At 45.1% G+C, this 20,019-nt stretch overlaps 1 non-coding gene across 1 annotated transcript; it reads right to left on the bottom strand.

Annotated features, from left to right (window-relative positions):
* Positions 1 to 15,555: 15,555 nt before the first annotated feature.
* TRNASTOP-UCA (transfer RNA opal suppressor (anticodon UCA)) lies at positions 15,556 to 15,642 on the bottom strand. Its single transcript has one exon. It is a non-coding gene; the product is annotated as a tRNA-Sec (tRNA).
* Positions 15,643 to 20,019: the final 4,377 nt, after the last annotated feature.

Genomic DNA, 20,019 nt, shown 5'->3' on the forward strand with positions numbered 1-20,019 from the left:
ATTGTGAGTTGCTCTGTCTTGTCTGGTGTCTGGTGTGTGGGCATGTTGTTTTGCATGTTGGTTGTGATTTTGTAATGTGTACATTGCCAGAGTTGTGAGTTGCATGGTTGTGGAGTTGAGGTGTGTGGGGTGTTCATTTGGAACTTGCCATGGGGTTGTGTATTTCCCTTGGTGCCATCCTGGAAACACTGGTTGCTGATGGACTGTCAGAGGATCGAGGTATCATGCACACTGGCTGGGTATTTGGAGGCGACATTGGTGGAGGTTCCACGGTGTTTGGTTGTTGCCTGCACATTGATGTGAGACGTGTGCTTTCTGTTGCGGTAATTGTGTGCTGTGTCACCAGGGGGCGCAGGTATGACATGTGTGCTGTAGATTGCCCCAACACGTGCGTGCATCCAGCTATGGCATATGGTCCTTGCTTGGTCTCCAGCGGATCTTGCACATTGTGTTGGACGTATGGGGACTGGGGTACCAGGCTGATGGTGACGTCCAAGACAGGTGTGAGGGACTTGGATGTGACTGGCTGTGTGACTCCTCCGACTCTGGCAGGTGTTGGTTGGGGGTACCAGGGGCCAACAAGTGCAGCACAGCCATCAGCTTGGTGTGGGGTGGGATGTTGGTTGTCGGCTGTGTTAGTGCCGTCGGCCTTTTGGGCGTTGTTGGTCAGGATGCGTACGATGGTTGTCCTTTTGAGCCTGTAGTGGGCAATGACATTCTGTGAAATTCCTGGGGAAACTTCAACAATAATACTAGTACATAATTATTTAAATAATAGTAGTGACACTAGAGATAGAAAAATACAAAAATGTATTATGAGATACATTTATTAAAATGTAATGCTTTGTGTGCATTACATAAAAATGGCTCCTTGTGAATATCTCCCAATGTGTGCTGCACTACCGCAGGAGGAAAGGAGACCAGTCTGCATACTGTGACACATCTACAGCAGTGGCCCCCAGCATTGAGAGCCAAGGAATATGAAGAGGGTAGAGGGGGCAGGAGCGGGCCATGGCAGAAATGTGTTTCCCCAAATTCCACCCTGAAACAGACATAACAATACTGGACTTGCCCCCTAAAATAAACCAAGTCCCTGGAGCAGCTCCTCGTTGTCACTGGGACAAGAGTTGCAAGGCAGGACAGTTGTGATGGGGGAAGAAGACACTGTGCACCCCTGGTGGCGGCTTGACATCGCCACTGTGAAATGAGGAGATTGTTTGCCTCCTGCTGCAGCAGCACTGCTATGCCAACAGTTAACAGGACTATTCAGTGAGGTGCACAGCTGAGGAGCGCATCACAGCTTGTGGCACAGATGGCCCGGTGGAGTCCCAGTACATTATAACAAAACTAGGCTGCCGCCCGTAACTGATGAAAGACACAGTCAGACTGTGTCAGGTCAAAAGAGCCTATGCGATGCACCATAAAGGCCATGAGAGGGAGATGCCACGTAAACAATAAAGCAAACAGCGGCCTGTGTCTTACTGGGACAGCATGCAGCCATGATGTAGGTGTTATTATCCGTGGAGGGACAAGCACAGCAGGCGGAAAGTGAAGAAGAGCATGTGGGACAGAGAAGCTGCGAGGGATGTAGAGAGCACCGTGCACCCTCAGCTGGCCACCTGATGTCCCGCAGGCACAGGAGAGGTGAACCCTCTCAGCAAGGTGCACAAGGTCGTCCTCCAGAAGGAATTGGGTATTACCTGTTCACCCCATACACTCAGGGTCAGATTGGTAAGGCAGGCACTCGTGCAAAGGCTGAGGGGCTGGTATACGAGTTCCAGCTGTGGGCTTCTTTTTTGGGCAGCCTGGCGGCTGATTTGGGCAGTATCTGTGTTGTTCAGATGGAGTCAGCGGCCCAGTGGGTGCATGAGTAGCCTTTCTGGAGACTGATGGGTGTCCATTACCTCCCTTTTATCAACAGGCAGAGGTGTCACTCCCTTTCTCTCTCTGGGCCGGTCCATTTAGGTATGCATAATGAGCAGGGCAGGGAGCCAGGGCAGTAGTGGCCTCACTTGTTTTCAGGTGTGTTTCACCAGTCTGAACTAATCCGTGCATTTTTTTAAATATAAGTAAAGTTAAGAAAACATGCCTCTGTCAGACACCCCCTCCCCCCCTTCTTTGGATAGAACTTCGCCGAAGTAGTGTTTTTTTGGAAAGGCAAAATGCAAATGTGGGCCACTTTTTTTGCCTGCCCGGGCCCGATTTGTAATCTTAATCCAACCCTGCATACATGGGATCTGCTCTAGTAACTAGTCCTGACCCTGAGACACTGTTGGCCATGAAGAGGGGGACCAGGATAAAACAAGCATGGCATAAAGGAATGTAAAGATCTTGCCAAGAATGAGGGCATTAACACGTGGGTGATAGGCATCCAGGCCACACAGGCGAATCAGAGTGGCAAAGCCTACACAGCTTTCTGACCAAGAGCAGATCACAACGGCCAGCCACAGAAACCTCCAGGCACAGTTTGGTGCTCCAAAAGGAGCGTCCCTGCATGTCACTGCAACCAGAACACCGCTAGAGTGTGCACAGACAACATTTGGCTGCATATCATGGGTACCCGTGCTGTTGAGGCACCACAGCACCAGATGGTCCCTGCCGGCTCTGCCTCAATGCTGGCTGAAGTCCATTGGCTCTGAGCTGAGGAGTGGATTGGTGAAGCCCAGCAGCGAAAGTGAAGAGAGTATGCTGACTTTACTTCTGCACGTCAGAGATGGGGAAGCATCCCAGGAAGAAACCTGGATCACAAGGTTCAACCCAACTTGTGCCACCCTATAAACTTCAGAGCCACCACTATGTCCGTTCTTGCCTGCCAAATAGACATGACACCTAGGCAGGGGGAAGCCCAAGAAAATCGGAGCTGGACCAGAAGGTGGGCAAAAGCACACAACGCCATGATCGCGGTCTGGACACTAGGACTGCACTGCCCTGCATCCTTAAAATGCCCTGTGTCAGTCAGCAAAAAGATTTTTGAGGCAGAGGGTCAGAAAAGCACATCTGCCAATGGAGTGGTTGCTCCAAGAAGGTCCTGAAGAGGGAGCATGCAACACGTGTCCATACGCCAAATAGCCCTAGAGAAGAAGACAAGGGGAAATGGATCAGCAACCACCCTGATGGTTACCAAGCAGGAGCTCAACACCCGAGGATGGTGGTTAGACTTCTGAGACAGTCAACAACTGACAGGCCCTATTGGGCAGCACTAAAGAAAGTGCATGCCGCTGCACCCAGAAGGAGAGGAGACTCTAACAATGAGAATTCTCAATAGCATAATTGGAAGCCAGGTTAATTTGAAGTATCAAGGGGAAAGAGGAGAAGAAAGTGTGACCAGCCAGTTTGCACTGGGGAACCCTTACAACTGACCAAGCCCAGGAAGGAAGATCAAGATTGGTGAGGCCTGCGAGGAACACTCAAGAGGATTCTAGCTGCTGACAGAGTGCATTCATCCCTATAAGTGAGTCACCGAGGTGAAGCGTGAATTACCTGGCGACAGCACAGCAGTGGAACCAAGAGTAAGCTTCAGCAAGCGTAACCGTCCAGACACAATAAGCGGTGGCTCAGCAACACAGAGCATTCAGGCTGAAGGATGCAGATGCCTCTTCAAAGAAAAGATGAAAGCAGTTGGCCACCATCACTCCAAATTGCTGACGACCTAAGAGGGAATGTCCACGATCAATAAGGCAAGTTGTTGCCACCTATTGTTCAGGTTTACTATACCACTGGCAAACCCCATCACGCCAGCCCCTGTCTACCGAGCTATCACCACCACCCATGGAGCATCAAACAACCAGAGTGGAGTCCAACACTGTTGCTATACAAACAGACAAGAAGCACCTGCTAATATTGTCTCCATCCTGATCCTGGTGGCAAGAGCACGTCTTGACCAGGACCCATCTACCCATACAGTTGCACGAGAACTAGTAAGTGGCTCCTCTGCTGTCTTGCAGCGGCCCAGACTTGGCACAAATGCAGCCCCAGTGCAGACGACAAGCAGTCTCATGGCAACCCAACCAAGGGGCCGCCACACGCATTAAGTTGACTTGAAAGTGCCCCACTGACTGACTCCAGGAGGCAGCAAGGCCTTGTTGGGGAGAACCCAACAGAACACAGCATGACAAGACTGTCTTCAGCAAGTTAAAGTATGCTTCATGTAGGACTCCGAAATTGCCCCTGATGCACTCTGTTTTGAATTGTTGATACTGTGGAGTATCAGCACAGCAGACCAACTCCATGCTGTGGACATGACTCCCACTGGCATACGGCCAGAAGGTTTTGGACTTCTTTGCACCAGTGTTTGTGTCCTGTCTCACACTATATTAAATTAAAAATGTGAGCAGAGATGTTCCTGCGTATCCAGTGTCATACGCCCATTACTGTCCTGCTAATTGACTCTAGAGACTGATGGACTACGTGGTATCTAGTTTGTTTTGTTCTGTTTCCACAGGTTAGACTTGTCCTTTTTGTTTGGTCTTTGGGAGGAATGTAGTGTCCTGCACCCACCTCACACCCATCCAACACAGGCGTCACCAGTCAGGTGACCCTACCAATAAAAGGGGTCAGGCAAAAGTGCCCTGTGCGAGTTATCACCCATACCGCTAGTGTCCGTTTGGTCTTTTACTTCAACTTGTGGGCCTAGTGCCCACTACTTTATAGACGCCTGGCCCTGAGTTTACTTTTGGAGGGAGAGAAGGCACTGAGAGTGAAACATGTCACAAGTAGAGACTGACCCCCAGATAAGAGCTCATGCTTCATGCTGCAGAGTGACACATAGTCACAGGCTTCCATACACAGGCAGGAAGGCTATTTTGTTATTCGGAATCAGCTTAGCTGATATGTATTTGGATGACTGCATCTCCGAGAGTTGACCACCACAGAGGAGTCCATGAAACCAGTATCCAGTAACAAACTGTGTCTGTCCACAATGTAGTTCCTGACAGCAGCACAAGAGAGCGCAGAACCATTTAACAACAGGCATTGGCCAAGCCAATAGGTCTCACCTTTTAAACCTATTCACTTTGTCAATTTTGTTTGGGGGGCATGGGGATGCTTTCCAGGAGAGAGCATACGATGGAGAGAGCAATACAGATCTCAGGGGAGCAGAGATGGTTATAGGGGGTAAAACACAGAAGGGAAAGAACAACATGGAGTGTGAAGGGGTGTTTTGCAGTGAAAAAAACACAAAGGAGAAAGCAACACAGAGTGTAGGGAGCAGGGGAAGAACACAAGGGAGAGAGCATCCTACTGCCCTTCTAGGCACATTTTAGTTGGGCCATTGCTAAGTCTGTTTTGCACACACAAGTAGATGAGCTGTTTTGCCCTTCCAAGTCTAGGTTGTGAGATAGTGGGAGATATTCGTGAAGCTCATAAAAACTACACTTCCTAGGATAGGTTACATCGGTGAGGAGGGGTGTCTAGTAGATAAACTGTCATCCGTGGACCTACGAGACCTGGACCCTAATCTCGACTGCTCTTGGACATATCGTGTTAACCCGCGTTGTCCCAGGTTTATTAGCTATTCAAAACAGTGGCTCTTAGAACAGAAAATACACCAGTCTCTAGTGCTACACAAAAAACACCTTAGCATTAACATTTCCCAGGTAAAATGCATATACCGCGACCTGGCAAAAGTAGCTCAGACTTTCAGCATTCTAAGGCAGGTATAAGTACCACTGAATAGAGTATAAGGAACTCTACGTATATGAAGTGCTGCACACACAATACTGTGAGGCAATAAGTGATTTAAATGTATTCAAAAGGAATGAAACGATTAATCAATTGGATTCAGGGGTTTAATTACAAGCCCCTTGAGCCGCAGCTGCATCACTTTTAACATGGGAAAAAATGACTTACCGGTGGCGCAAGGGGTGTATTTACAAGTCCCTTGCGCTGCCGGTGCATCACTTTTAATATGGGGAAAAAGTGTAATAATGTGCTGCAAATAAGCCCCTCAATGTTTAACTTGATGGATAGGCACATCTCTTCAGCAGGAGCATAACACACTGAGCTAAATTCTGATTCAACACATTTGTGAAATGGAGACCATCAAGATAAATACAAATAAGACAGTGAACATAGGAGGAATCATCCAGGAATTATGGGCCTCATTTATGAGGCCCTATCACCACTTTTGCACCCCAAGAACGTCACTTTCTTGACGTTCCAGTGGCGCAATGTGCCACCTCATATTTATAAGGCCACATAAAGCCACTTTACTTGGCTTTTCATGGCCTTATAAATATGTGGTCCTTTCACGCAGAAAACTGTGTGAAAGGGGCGTTCCATGGGTGTTGCTGTGGGTGTTCCATGGTGCAAAGGGGCCTGCGTTGGTGTGCGGCAGCCCATTGTGTGCCGGCGCACGGGAAAAGGACAGGAATGCACCGTATCACATAAATACAGCGCATTTCTGCCCTTTCCTTTTGCCGTAGGGCAGCGGAGCAGGGAGACCTGTGGCGCTGCCCTATGGCAAAAGCCCATAAATAAGGCCTTCTATATTTTGCACAGGAGCGGATACATCTATCAGCGTTCAGACAATATTACGACTTATGATCTCTTGCTCTCACTGGTTTGCTGACTTCTGGAGCTGGAAAATACCAGAACTACCATTGCCCTAAATCATCAAAATAACTCTTGGAGCTACAAAGTCATAGTAACTGCTTGGGGTACCTTCAGTGGGCCCCTGGGTGGCACATTCTCCATGTGGCTGCCAAACTATGAGGAGGATGAGCATACATGGGGCATATTTCCATCACAGATCTGTGGGGGAGTGGAAAACACAAGCATTGGCAAAGCACATAGGTCTCCCCTATGTAGGATCTATTAGCTTTGGCAATGTTTTTAGACCTGTTGCACGATTGCGCAATCTGCTGTGCAACATGCCTTAAAGTTGAGAAAAGAATGCACTATGAAGCAGCCATTGTTGACCGCATCATAGCGCTTTTTTTAGGCCATATTGCACAGCAGCCCGTGCTGCTGTGCAATATTTTGAAAAAATCTTGGGGGGAGCCACACGAGGAAGGTGCTGGGGAGTAAGAGGGGGGAAGTGACAATGGATGCCAGGAGGGAGGGGAAGCAACACAAGGGAGTGGTGGGGAAGGAGGGTGAAAGCAGGAACAACAGGAAGGGAGAAGCAACACGAGGGAGATGCTAGGGAGGGGAAGAGAGCATCAATAACTGACAGCAGGAGGAAGGGTATGGGGAAAGTAAAATAAGGGAGGTGCTGGTGGAGGGAGTTGGAGCACCAGATGGAGTCAGCAACACATAGAGGGGTGGGTGGGAGGAGAAAGTAGTACCTTGCACATGGGAGAGGTGTGAAGAAGAAATAGTACCTCAATAATAGCGCAAGTAGGGGACAAGCACTAATTAAGTTGAATCAATCTGTGTTTGGTCCATGCTCCACAGGAAGGAAAGGAAGTGAACCTTAAAATGAGCTGGCCAATTAGGAGGCGGCAAAGAAGAGTGACAATAGAGCCAATGAATGGTAATCAATGAGAAGACTCCAAACCCTTTATTGTAAGCAATACCCCTCTCAAGTGACAGCACTGTCCCAAGGTCAACCTAAAAAGGAGACAGGGATTTTTGAAGAAATGTACAAGATTTTGACCTCATATACCAAGGTGTCTGGCCACTCTACGATACAGGAAACAGAAGAGGATGCCGGGAAAGTGACCTCTCTTGTACCTTCTTGGACATATGGGAGGAGCCACTTATAATTAAATAAGGGAACAAGGTGACCATATCCCAAGAGACTGAGATAAGAAAGAGGGTAAAATTGTTATTGAGTTTAGCAGTTCGGAGGTGCACAAGTCCTGGAAGATTTGATAAAGGGAGAGTGCTTTGTCATGGCCAGAAGATTAAGGCCTTCTTTGCAAGTGGCTGGCTGGGATGGCAACCTTTTCACGAGGATCTGAATTTTAGAGGTGCAATAATTATCAACTATTGCAAGTTGTGCCTGTTAAAATGGGGCATAAAATTGTGTTTTTGTGTTTCACCTGACAAAATGAACCTTTGTTAAATTATGAGGCTTGCGGTAAATACCACAAAATTCATGATTCCGATTCCTATGTATCGGGGATCAGAAAAGAACGAGACACTTGTAATTAGGGTCTAAGGCAGTTATGAAAAACTTGTGATAGCTAATTTCTATTGGATGCTCCAAATCTAGTTGTTTGGTTTTGAAGAAGAGGAGACTGAACCATGGATAGTAAACCAGTTTGAGTGTGGCAAAGGATTGAGGAGGAGTGTATGTGGTAGATCACAGGATTCTGTTTTTGGATGATGGCAGAGCGGAAACCTTGGAAGTCACCTGTTAGCGATACCAGCTAACAGCCTTTTCGCAGTTCACTAAGGAACCTCAGAGTACCGAATGGTGTGATTTTATTTTAGTCTGTTCTGCAGATTGCGGTGGTCTTGGAGGAATGGACTGTGATGGGTTGATAAGGTGTCACACAGGAGAGGCCTGATCAGGTGTCTGAACAGTCTAACAGATTTTTCAACCTTTCTTACGTGACTTTTCATGGCCTTGTAAATATGTTTTCCTTTCACACAAAACTCTGCTTGAAAGGGGTGTTCCATAGGTGTTGCTGTGGGTGTTCCCATGCTACATCCATGGATTTTGATGCATTCCCAGATTTACAACATTTTTTAAATCTGGGAATGTGTCAGAATCCTACACCTCCCTTGGGGAGGTGTAAGGAGGCTCAACAAAGAGAAATTATTTTATTTCTCCTTGTTTTCTCCTATTCCTACGCTTGCTACATCTAAAGAGGAAAATGCCTTTAATGATTGTTTATGTGCAGGAAAGTGTCCCTTCCTGCACAGAAACAATCATCCCCTCAGCGCAGGCACTCTTGCAAAATGACACAAGAGTGTCTTCGCTGACGCACGGCTGCTGTTTGGGTGCTGACGCAGGGGAGAAGGAGAGGAATGCGCCGTATCTTGTAGATATGGCACATTACTGCCCTTTTATCTTGTCGCACAGCAGCGCAGCAGGAAGGCTTGCTGCACTACCGTGCGTCAAAATATTGTAAATGAGGCTCACAATTTACTTTATACCGACTCATGCATTGTTTTAGAAATTGAGCACGTATGCACATCTTTAAAGTGTTTATGGGGCTGTAAGGAGTGCATACACATGTTGCCCCCCCCCCAAAAAAAATGCACCCCCAAAAATATACAATTCAAAGACGCGCCAAATAAAAGTAAATAAACCGCCTACAACCACATCTTAGACTAATAGCTCTGATGACTCACCAGTAGTGAGGATATCTGTTCTTTACAGCTACACTCAACACGTTTTATAGCTCAAGTACGAGTAGTTAGATGACATTCCGTTATAGTCCACCAGAGGTCAGGATCAGCCCAAGAATAAAATGCAACTAATATGTCAACTTATTCTGTGTGCAACTGGGACAGAAGGAGTGATCCATAATTTTTAACCTTAATGATTTAAATTGTGTTTATTACGTTATCAGCTTAGCATAGCACTTATCTGCCACTCAATCACAGTGACTAAAACCTTCTGCGATTTAGTTGACTAGCTAATAGTAAGAACTCTGGAAAAAATGTCTATAAAGGCATCCTGAACCTACAAAATACGAAACCTTAGTTAGAAATAACATTCATTTTTGTCTAGGTTGTAATTGCACATGACTCTGTGGCAATAGATCTAAAGCAGTAGAGCCAAATGGGGTATGTGTGCCATCTCTTCACACAGCACTGCGTGGATTTTGCCAAAATCAGGATTTTTTTTAAAGTGCCAGGACCTAAGGTATTTCATAGGTGTCGTCCACAGCAGTTGACACAACCCATAGCTGTTGTCACTACTGTTGCATGGCAGTGCGAGAATGACCTACTAATGATCACACTCAAATAAGTGACATTTAGGACAATTCCAGGTTACCTCAGATTTTTTTAAATTAATTAAACAGTTAAACGCTCTTTTTAAAAATATTAGACCACACAGCGCCACCATGTGGTAGTTGATGAAAATTACACGCTGCTGTTTAAAAATTAAATATATACTCAAAAGTGTCCAGTAGCTACTGATAGAACTTATTCAAAAACATGAAAACTTGAATAAGTTCTAACAGTAGCTACTGGACACTTTTGAGTGTATAACTATTGGTGGTCCCATCCAGTTAGCTTAGGACCCAAGCCTTCCTTAGGTTTCAAGTTTAAAAATTAATGGCGGTACATAACACCAGAAAGCACCGGAGTAAATTAAGCACTATAGAGGATAACCTAGGCAGAAGGTCCCAACATTGTTTCTGAGGATGTGCATATTAAAACGCATCTACATTTCATAGATAGTCATATGTCGAATTAAATTAAAATAAAACAACGCAAATATGTAAAAAACATTCAGTGCTAAGCTCAAGGCAATTATAAAAATAACATCCTCTCCATATCCAACGAACCCAACACAGCCAAACCCAGCTTCCAAGAAGGCATGGAAACTGTTGCCAAATGCATGAAAAGCAGCTGCCTACAACTCAACACCGACAAAAGAGAAGTACTCCTCATGGAACAACACCCCGATGCCTAGAACAACACCTGGTGGCCCCCCGCCCTCGGAAGCCCACCCAACCCCAAGGACGATGCATGCAACCTTGGAATCATCCTAGACTCTGAGCTCAAAATGGACCGCCTGATCAACTCCGTCACATCCTCCTGCTTCCACACCCTCCACCTCCTACGTAAGACCTTCAAATGGATCCCCCACGAGCACAGAAAAACCGTCACCCACACCCTGATCACCAGCAGATTTGACTACGGCAATGCACTCTACGCCGGAATAAACAGAAACCTCAACCGCAAGCTACAAAACATCCAGAACGCTGCCGCAAGACTGGTCCTCAACCTACCGAGACACTGCCACATCTCCCAGCACCTGCGCACACTCCACTGGCTCCCCATCGAGGATAGAATCACCTTCAAGATCCTCACCCACGCACACAAAGCCCTCCACAACACCGGACCAGCATACCTCAACAGCCGACTCAACTTCCATGTACCCCAAAGAACACTACGATCAGCCCAGCTCTCCTATGCCGTGGTTCCCCGCGCCAGAAAGACCAGATCGGGAGGCCGCTCCTCCTCTGTCCTTGTGGCCAGAGCCTGGAACGCCCTACCGCTCCACCTCAGACAGACCACATCACTCCTCATCTTCACGAGAAACCTCAAAACTTGGCTCTTCGACAGACCCCTCCGTGATGAACTGGAACTTGCAACTCCCCTCCTCCCCAGGGCCTTGAGACCCTTACGGGTGAGTAGTCGTACTCCACAAACACGTGATGGATTGACTGAAAATACATTTCATGAAGTATCAAGTAGGGCAATCTTACAAAGATCTAAGTGAGTGTTAAATTCTCAACACAGATAAAAACACTGTGGTGTTAAATACATTTCTCATAGTTTCACTCTGACATTCATAATTTTCCCTATGAAGCCTTTGTACCCTGTGTCAGCCTGGTAATCTTGGCTCATCTCAGGTGAGATCTTGTTACTTTCCATGCTTAGGAAATATAAGCTTCTACCACAAGGTATATTTTTCTATAGTCCGTCCTGTAACAGAGTTCGAGGGCTTCCACGCAGAACTGTGTGTTGAATTTTAAAAACTAGTAACATAGAAAGTAACTTCTGTGCTGAAGGTGTTGGTACATAAAACATAAAATGAGCAATTGTTTCAGGGCCTACCTGGGCACAGTTACAGAGATCTGCAATGTTGTCTTTAGTCTTCGACCATTTTTTTGTGGAGGACAATACCTGCAGGATGCCAAGTCTGAATTGGATGTATAGAGATCTTTTTTTCTGCAGGAAAGATAATATCTATATAAGGGTCAAATCCGGCCTCTAATTTATGATTTAGATAGGTATTGTAGAGAGATTTTTTCTCAGCCGCATCTACTAACTTTGCATGGTCCCATAAATGTTTTTCTTGCCATTAATAAAGCACCCATTTTCATCTGCTAAGGTTTTAGCCATATATGTTCACATCTAATCGCTGTGAGTGTTCAAAGCATGGTAAGAAGGCTTTTTTCCTTCTCCTTCGTAAGTCCTGGTAATCTTTCCAGAACACTGTCAGAGTAGGGTTGATCCACACACAATCCAGTAACGTATCGGCCTTTAGGCTCCATGATCTTCTATTTTAGCCATTCCCAGTTCTATTCTAAATGCTGCCAATGCCGTTCTAGGGTTAAATGCAGCATTCCACTTAAATCTGAGTTCTTGGTGGATTGTAAGGCCAGGATCTTCTTATAACCCCATATTTATGCACCATAAGTACATGCTACCAATGCTTTTGATTTATAGGGGGTTAGTGCCAGCTTGACTAAGCAATTGCCAGGTTTAGTTAGACATCTTAAATCTTCACCTCCTTTTTGGCTCAGGGCCACTTTGATTTTTTCTTATTTTTCCACCCAGTTAGGATGGTAGTCGAGACGGATTCTCAGATAATCATATGTGCCCGCTCGAGTGGATTCCCATATATTTTGAAAGTGGAAGTGAGCTTGACTTGGGGGCTGATGATCATAAACTTGTTTTTTTCCCTATTGATGGTTAGTTTCTTGTTCCAGCAGAAATGCTCGAGGCCTCATTGTAGACGATGCATTGATTTTTCTGTTCGTGCCATAAAGTAGAATTGGTATTCTATGGTCCTGTATCTTTGGCTCATCTAAATTAAGATTGTGGAGGGTTTGCCATATCTCGCTTATATAGATGTTAAATAATTCCAGAGCAGGAACACATCCTGGTCTTACTCCAGTATATATTTTAAATTCATCTGTAAATTTACCGTAATTCAATGTACGAGAAAGCAAAAGACACACAATTGATGGACGGAATGCAGAACAAATTAAAACATTCACCCCCAGTCAAGAGATCTGGGTTAAATCCATCATTCTTTTGCTCACCATGCCACCCCAGTTTAGACCTGGCCATATGCAAATCAGTCTTGACCCTGTGTCTCATGGGAACAGTCCAGCCCGAACTGCCCAGCCAGGTCCTCCCTGGACCGGAAACAAGCATCCTAGGACCGGTTTCGGGGTTTCACCCCTCTTCAGCCAGGATAGCTTGATTCCAGTGTCACAGTGAGCCCAGGACCCATGCCTGAGCATACCTGGCGCACTTATGTACAGCACAATTTCTCGCGTAAGGAAACGTGGGAAGAGAAACAAGCATTGCCAAAGCCTATGCAAGATCTATTGATTTTGCCAATATGATGTAGCCATTTTGTAAGCTAACATGACTGCTGTTCAGCATGGCCAAAACTTAGGGGGGTACAGGAGAGTCACGTGAAGTTGAGTGTCATAAATTGGAGTAGAATGGAGTGTTATGTAGTGACGTAGAGAGCTGCAAAGTGGCCTAGAGTTGAGTGACGTGGAGTGTCATGGAGTGGCGTAGAGTGGAGTTGTGTAGAGTGGTGTGGAGTATCGTGAAGGGAGTAGAATGGCAGAGTGGCAGGGCATAGAGTGGAGTAGAGTTGAGTGGGGTAGAGTGTCACAGGGTGGAGTGGAACAGAGTAGAGTGATGTAGAGGGTGTTGAGTAGCGTGGAGTAGAGTATTGTAGGGTAGAGTGGCGCAGAGCAGAGTTAATTCTCGTAGAGTGGCATAGAGTAGAGTAGTGGAATGGCATAGAGTGGAGTAGAATGTTGTAGACTGGAGTGTCCTAGACTGGAGTAGAGTGGAGTAGAGTTTAATGGAGTACAGCGTCAGAGTGGAGTATCATAAAGTGTAGTGTCATAGAGTGGCGTGGCATAAAGTACAGTGCTGCAGAGTAGATTAGCAATGAGTACTGTGTATTAGAGTGCATTAGTGTCTAGTAGAGTGGTGTCGTTTGCATTGACGTAGACTGCAGTGGCGTAGAATGCAGTGGCGCAGAGCAGATTGTTCCAGAGTAGAGTGAAGTGGTGTATAGTGGAGTGGTACAGGGAAGAGTGGAGTGGTGCAGGGTAGAGTGCAGAGGTGTAGTGGAGTTGCATGGAGTGCAGTGGTGTAGAGTAGAGTGGATTAGAGTGCAGTGGAGTGGTGTAGAGTTGTACTTCGTAGAGTGCAGTGGGGAAGAGTGCAGTGGCATTGACTGCAGTGTTGCAGAGTGGAGTGGCATAGAGTGGAGTGGCGTAGAGTGGAGTATTGTAGAGTGCAGTGGTGCATTGCAGAGTGGGGTAGCGTGCACTGGCATAGAGTAGAGTGATGTAGAGTAGAGAGGAGTAGACTGCAGTGTCATAGAGTACAGTGGTGCACAGTAGATTGGAGTGGCATAGATCGGATTGGCATGGAGTGTAATGGCATAGATTATAGTGATGTAGAGTGCATTTGTGGTAGAATGCATTGGCGTAGAGTGCAGTAGAGTGGTATAGAGTAGAGCGGTGCAGAGTATAGTGAGGTGACATAGAGTGAAGTGGCGTAGATTAGAATGGCATGGAGTCCAGTGGCAGGGAGTCTAGTGTTGCAGAGTAGAGTGTTGTAGAGTGCAGTAGTGTAGAGTGCAATGTTGTAGAGTGCAGTGGTGTAGAGTGTTGCAGAGTAGAATATTGTGGCGTACAGTGCAGTTGCGCAGAGTGGATTGGTGTAGAGTGCAATGGAGTAGAGAGCATTGGTTTTTAATGCAGTGGCATAGAGTGCAGTGGCATAGAGTGCAGTGGCATAGACTAGAGTGGCATGGATTGGAACAGGGTAGAATGTAGTGGCGTAGCGTGGAATAGAGCAGAGTAGAATAGAGCGGTGTAGAGTGCAGTGTCATAGAGTAGAGCGTCGCAGAGTTCAGTGTTGTAGAGTGCAGTAGTGCACGGTAGATTAGAGTGGTTTAAAGTGTATTGGTGTAGAGTGGAGAGATATAGAGTGTAGTGGCGTACATGCATTGGGGTAGAGTACAGAAGAGCACCATAGAGTAGAGTGGTGCAGAGTAGAGTGCAGTGGTGAATAGTAGAGTGGCGTAGAGTTCAGTGGCAGCAGATTGCAGTGTTGTAGAGGACTCTGCTTTTATTTTGTAATTTGCTATTTTGTGAATAGTGCACAGAGGAATACCTCTAGGTACAGTATTAACGCCTTGCTTTTAGAGTAAAGAAAACGTTCAGTGGCAATTTTCTCATTTATTCATACCAACGCAATAGGTTCTGGTGGGAGAGCACCTATTTTTTAAAGCAAAAAATTGCTTTATTTTAGCATTATGCTGCCGTAAACTGCTTCCTCTTCAGACTTCAATGTGAAAAATAAAATCCCAAATTTTGTTTTACTAAATCTACCTCCTCCTGCTTTCAAATATTGCCAGAAATGCTTAGTACTTAGGCATTGATTGCTGTCTCCTTAAAGGCAGTGATACACACACATTCACACACGCTTTGTGTGCCACAGGGTGATTGAGCAGATCAGTCTGACTACACACGAAAATCAGTGACAGCTTCACATGCGAAGCCCAACCTATTTATGTCCTCCTGTGACAGTAACCGTTCGAACGGTGAGATTCCGTTTGTCTGTTTATAAATCACATGGAACTGTCATCAGAAATAATGCTATAATTATGATTATTGTGGCAAAGCACATGTCAACTCTATGTAATTAGTCTGCCCAGAAGGTGGAATTGAACCACTCTGTCGCTAAACAGCTACAGGTTTGAAGCCTGCACCCCAGACCACTGAGGTTCATCCAGGCAGGGTAAAAGGTTATATGGACACTTATATATAACAGGAAAATACAGAACACTTTATTAACCCCTTCGACGCTCATGACGGAGCGGTTCCGTCATGAGCATCGGTTGCGCTGTGCGCATGACGGAACCGCTCCGTCATGGCCCCGCCCGCGCTCGGAACCTTCAGCACCGCGCGGAAATCCGCGCAGCGCTGAAGGGGTTAAGAGGGTGAGTTCTATGAAGTTTAGTAATCAATTTTCTTCACCCCTTTCTCAGTGCTAGCACGTCAATTTGTTTGAATATCTTTACTGCTTGAAGCCAAATGTTCAGGAGATAAACTTTAATTTATGGAAATTAGAACAAAGGTTTCTGGGTAAATGAGACCAGTCTGCTGCCTGCTTTTCTAATGTGATCAAAACAAGCATTGGCATAGCCAATAGGTCTCGCCTTTGGGACCTTATGTGTTTAGCCAGAACTTTTGGCTATGTTGTAGAGCATTGTGGCTGCTGTGCATCATGTTGAAAAGTTATAATAAAAAGTGTTAAGCTTTTTGTTACCTTTATACAAACAAAGACAATATTAAATGCAACTGAACAACCTGATTAAAAAAAGATTTTAACATAAAAAATGTCTTCTAGTTTTTTTGTACTTTCACTGCTGGCAACTTGTTCCTGCCTGTTCACATGATTGTGGGTTATCATTTTTTTTGTAATGTGGGAGCGGGACATAAATAACGTGGGAGTGGAGGTTGGAAAACAGTAATTTAATTAGAACACGAGCAGCGGACGTACACTAGGGGAGAATCAATAGATGCCCGATTCCGAGGGTAGACTGAAGTGATGATTAGGTGATGTTTAGGTGATGCTTAGGTGGTGCACTGATGCAAAATGGTGGTGGTGAGTGATGTTTGGTGCTCAGGTGGTGCCACTATATGGTGTGGTCACGATACTCAAGATAAAATTATGAAATTCTTAAGGGAAGCTGAAATGATGTATGAATTTTGGAATGTGGCAAAATCTTTACAAAAGCTACTATTAAAAATGTAGGATTTTTTTATGCATAAAATGACAGTCAAATAACTTTCGTTTACATGACATTTGTATGAATCAGACATGCAATGTATTTTAAGATCTGTGTAAGTAAACTAACACTATCCATGAAATGAATGATCAATTCGAAAGAGAGTTAGAATAAGGTGTGGCATCAGGGAAAAATAGGCGCGCTTCATGCAGCCAAAATGGTAGTGACCAAGTGGGCCGTATGGTTAGGTAATTTGCGAGGATTGCCCTTGAACGATACATGAACCAAATGTGCATAGTTTTATAGGCCGAACACAAATCAAACATGTAATCGTGATGTTTGTCAAAGTTAGCATACTTACATATGGAAATATTCGCGGTTCACGGTAAGCCAACCTATCAATCCCATTTATTTACTACATGTAGTATTAGAACATGGCGATGGAAGGTAGAAAAAAAAATACATTTTCACTTCTGAAATAAAAATTTACGATGACATCCATAAAAGATGACACCTTGTTCAATGCTTAAATGTGGCATTGTACACTTCCATGCTGGATTGAGATACATCATACCGTGAAACACAAATGGAGTGGTGAAACAAGCTAAACACCAGAGAGAAGAGTTACTGTGTGTGTAAGAACAACAACAATGAAGGTAATCTTTCTTTCCTTTTCCGCATTCTCAATATATGTGATAAATGTCAACATAAGCAACTGTATGAAACAATCTCAACCTTTGCAGTTGGCAAACTCTCTTATGGTGCTGAAGATGTAATGCAACTGTTTAAATCACATAGTCAAAGTGGATTGGCTGAATGCCAGATGCTACTCAGCGGGGTCTAGAGCATTCTCTCTAAACTGCGTTCCCGATGCTACTAATGTAATCCAATTACAATATAATGCAATGCTCAAATTTCCATATTTCAGACGCCTTTCATCCCAATAAGGCCATTTACCAGCATTCAATTATTTGCTCATCAATAAACATATCCACATGACGTTTAGTTTGAGGAAGCAGGGTTTCCCAAGTCCGCTAAGACTTTAGTAGTAATTTCTAATACAAAGATGCAATATTCGTTTTGAGAATGCATGTCAGGATTAATAAAATATGATTGGGTGCTGCAAACTCGTGCATCATCAATGCTCGGTTTAATGGGGTCTAAATATACACGCGTTACCTGTCGTTCAAGAGCTCCTTCCACAGTTGCAGTGCAACAACCTACCCGAACCCACAAAAAGAAATCTCAAAAGACAAGGCGCCCTAGGACCTTTATACAGTTCTAAGCAATTAAGAAACAGCAGCAGCCACGGGTAAACATAGTTAATAATGCGAGGAGTGGAAATCACCCCAGATGAGGCTTAGAATACATGCATGGACACCGATGTAAAAATAGGGTGACGAGTGAATGTGAAAACAGCAAAAACCACAAATGCAAACGACCACGCTTCAGGCAAATACTAGCCAACTGTTTCACGTCAGTGAGGGACATTTCTCAGATACTGTGGTGAGAAAATGTCATGCGTTCTTCAAGCAAGAAAAACACGGCTGGGAGGATTTCTCTCCAACGCACCGCGTAAAATTATAGAAGCCAGTATGGCATGCTGAAATGCAAACGCTGCTACCTTATTACTCATGCTTTGCGGGATTTCTAAAGCTTAAACTGAGTGCTGGAAATTCTATGCACGCGAACAACAACTGTATCCCCTTAATATGTTTAAATGACATTTCTTTTTGCAGAGCAGGGGACGTGCCGGCGCTCACTGCATCCATGCCTTCACAAAAACAGGCTGCCACTACATAGCATTTCTCCCCTCACGGAGTGCAAAGCTGCCACAAACAGGTTTCTAGATGGAGCATTCTTAAGGAAAAAAGTGTACAAGTGAACGTCATGCAAGGGTCCTGGGAGCGCGAGGCACAGACCAATCTCGACGAATCATTAACGAAAGGATGCAGGTTAACTCACCTGACTTTCATTTTTTGCCGACGAGCACTGAGCAGTGAGGGCCAGGCCAACCCACCAAGCTCTAAACCCCGTTCTTAAAATAAATTCCAAGACTTACGATATAATGATGACAGAAAAGGGCACGCTGCGAGCTCATCCTCCTTGGCTGGATGATAGCCTCATGACAGAGCTGTAAATGGAACCTCATCATTAACTACAATAAACACAATCGGAGCTACCCAAAGTCTATCGATCCGGCCCGTGGTGGTCAGGGCGGCTCATCTCACTGGGAGTCGCTCCTACCATGGATAATTGCTGGAAGTATTTCACTGAAACGTGCCCCAGGCAGATAAACCTCATCGGATTTGTCAAGGCAAGCCCATAGCTGGTGTAATAAAATGGAAACTTTAGGCAGGATGGCAAATGACCTTGATGACAGGTTAATGACATCGAAACTAATCAGCTTTTGTTAAGAATAAACCCAAAAAGGTGCACTTGAACTGGCAGGCTTACCAGAAAACAGAGCAGCAAAAGTAACATCAATAAAATGAAATATGGCAAAGTGTCAAATCTATAGTGACTGCCTGAAAAAGAAAAACAAGCGCACAATAAAACAGAATATGGCAAAGTGTCAAATGAACAGTGCCTGTCTGAAAAAGAAAAACAAGCACGCGCACCTCGTGCTGAAAGTAAAAAAAGACGAGGAGAGGAGGAGGCAGCAGGGGGAGGGGAGAGAGGCGGGGGCCTGCGCCTGTTTCCTTTGCGGGAGCGAACAGGAATCATCTGTTAAGTACAAACAGATGCTTTCAAAGCTCGCTCCCGCAAGGGAATCGCCAAACGTGCAATCGTTGCAATTGAAAGCAATGCAAAGTATGCACGTTTTTGGCAGAAAAAGGGAATCGATTACTAAAGGTCTCCTCCTAAGCAACTCATGCGTGCTGAGTAGGCGAGACCTAAAAATTGTGCTGTACATTGAATTACGGTAAATTCAATTGCATTTGATGAATTTAGGATTACCTTCAACCAGTAGGTGGCACTGTGGCACTAATCTTTCAAGTGCGCACTGCAAATGATTGTGTGTTCGAATGTTATGTAAGAGTTCAAATCTATTTACTTTAAACATTATATAGAATAGAGTAGACGTGTGCAGTGGCAGCTAACAAAACATATGTACAAATAATGAAATACTTTCACATATTTTGTGTGCACATATTTGTTTAAGTATAAAATATTAAAAAAAGGTCTGTGTACCTGAGCACTCTTCCCTCTAAAATGTTAAATGACAATAATAATAGTGTTGTGTGGCTCCTGCTGTGATGTCATTGCGGTTGCACCCAGCCTTCCTTTGGAGGAGAGCAGTGACCCCACCGTGAGGAGCATCATTTGTGAGCGTAGCGCCTTGTAGTGTAGCTCCATGCGCTCCCTCAGCGAGTGGT

This window comes from Triturus cristatus, chromosome 2_2 (genome assembly GCF_964204655.1).
Source record: "Triturus cristatus chromosome 2_2, aTriCri1.1, whole genome shotgun sequence".
NCBI lineage: Eukaryota > Metazoa > Chordata > Amphibia > Caudata > Salamandridae > Triturus > Triturus cristatus.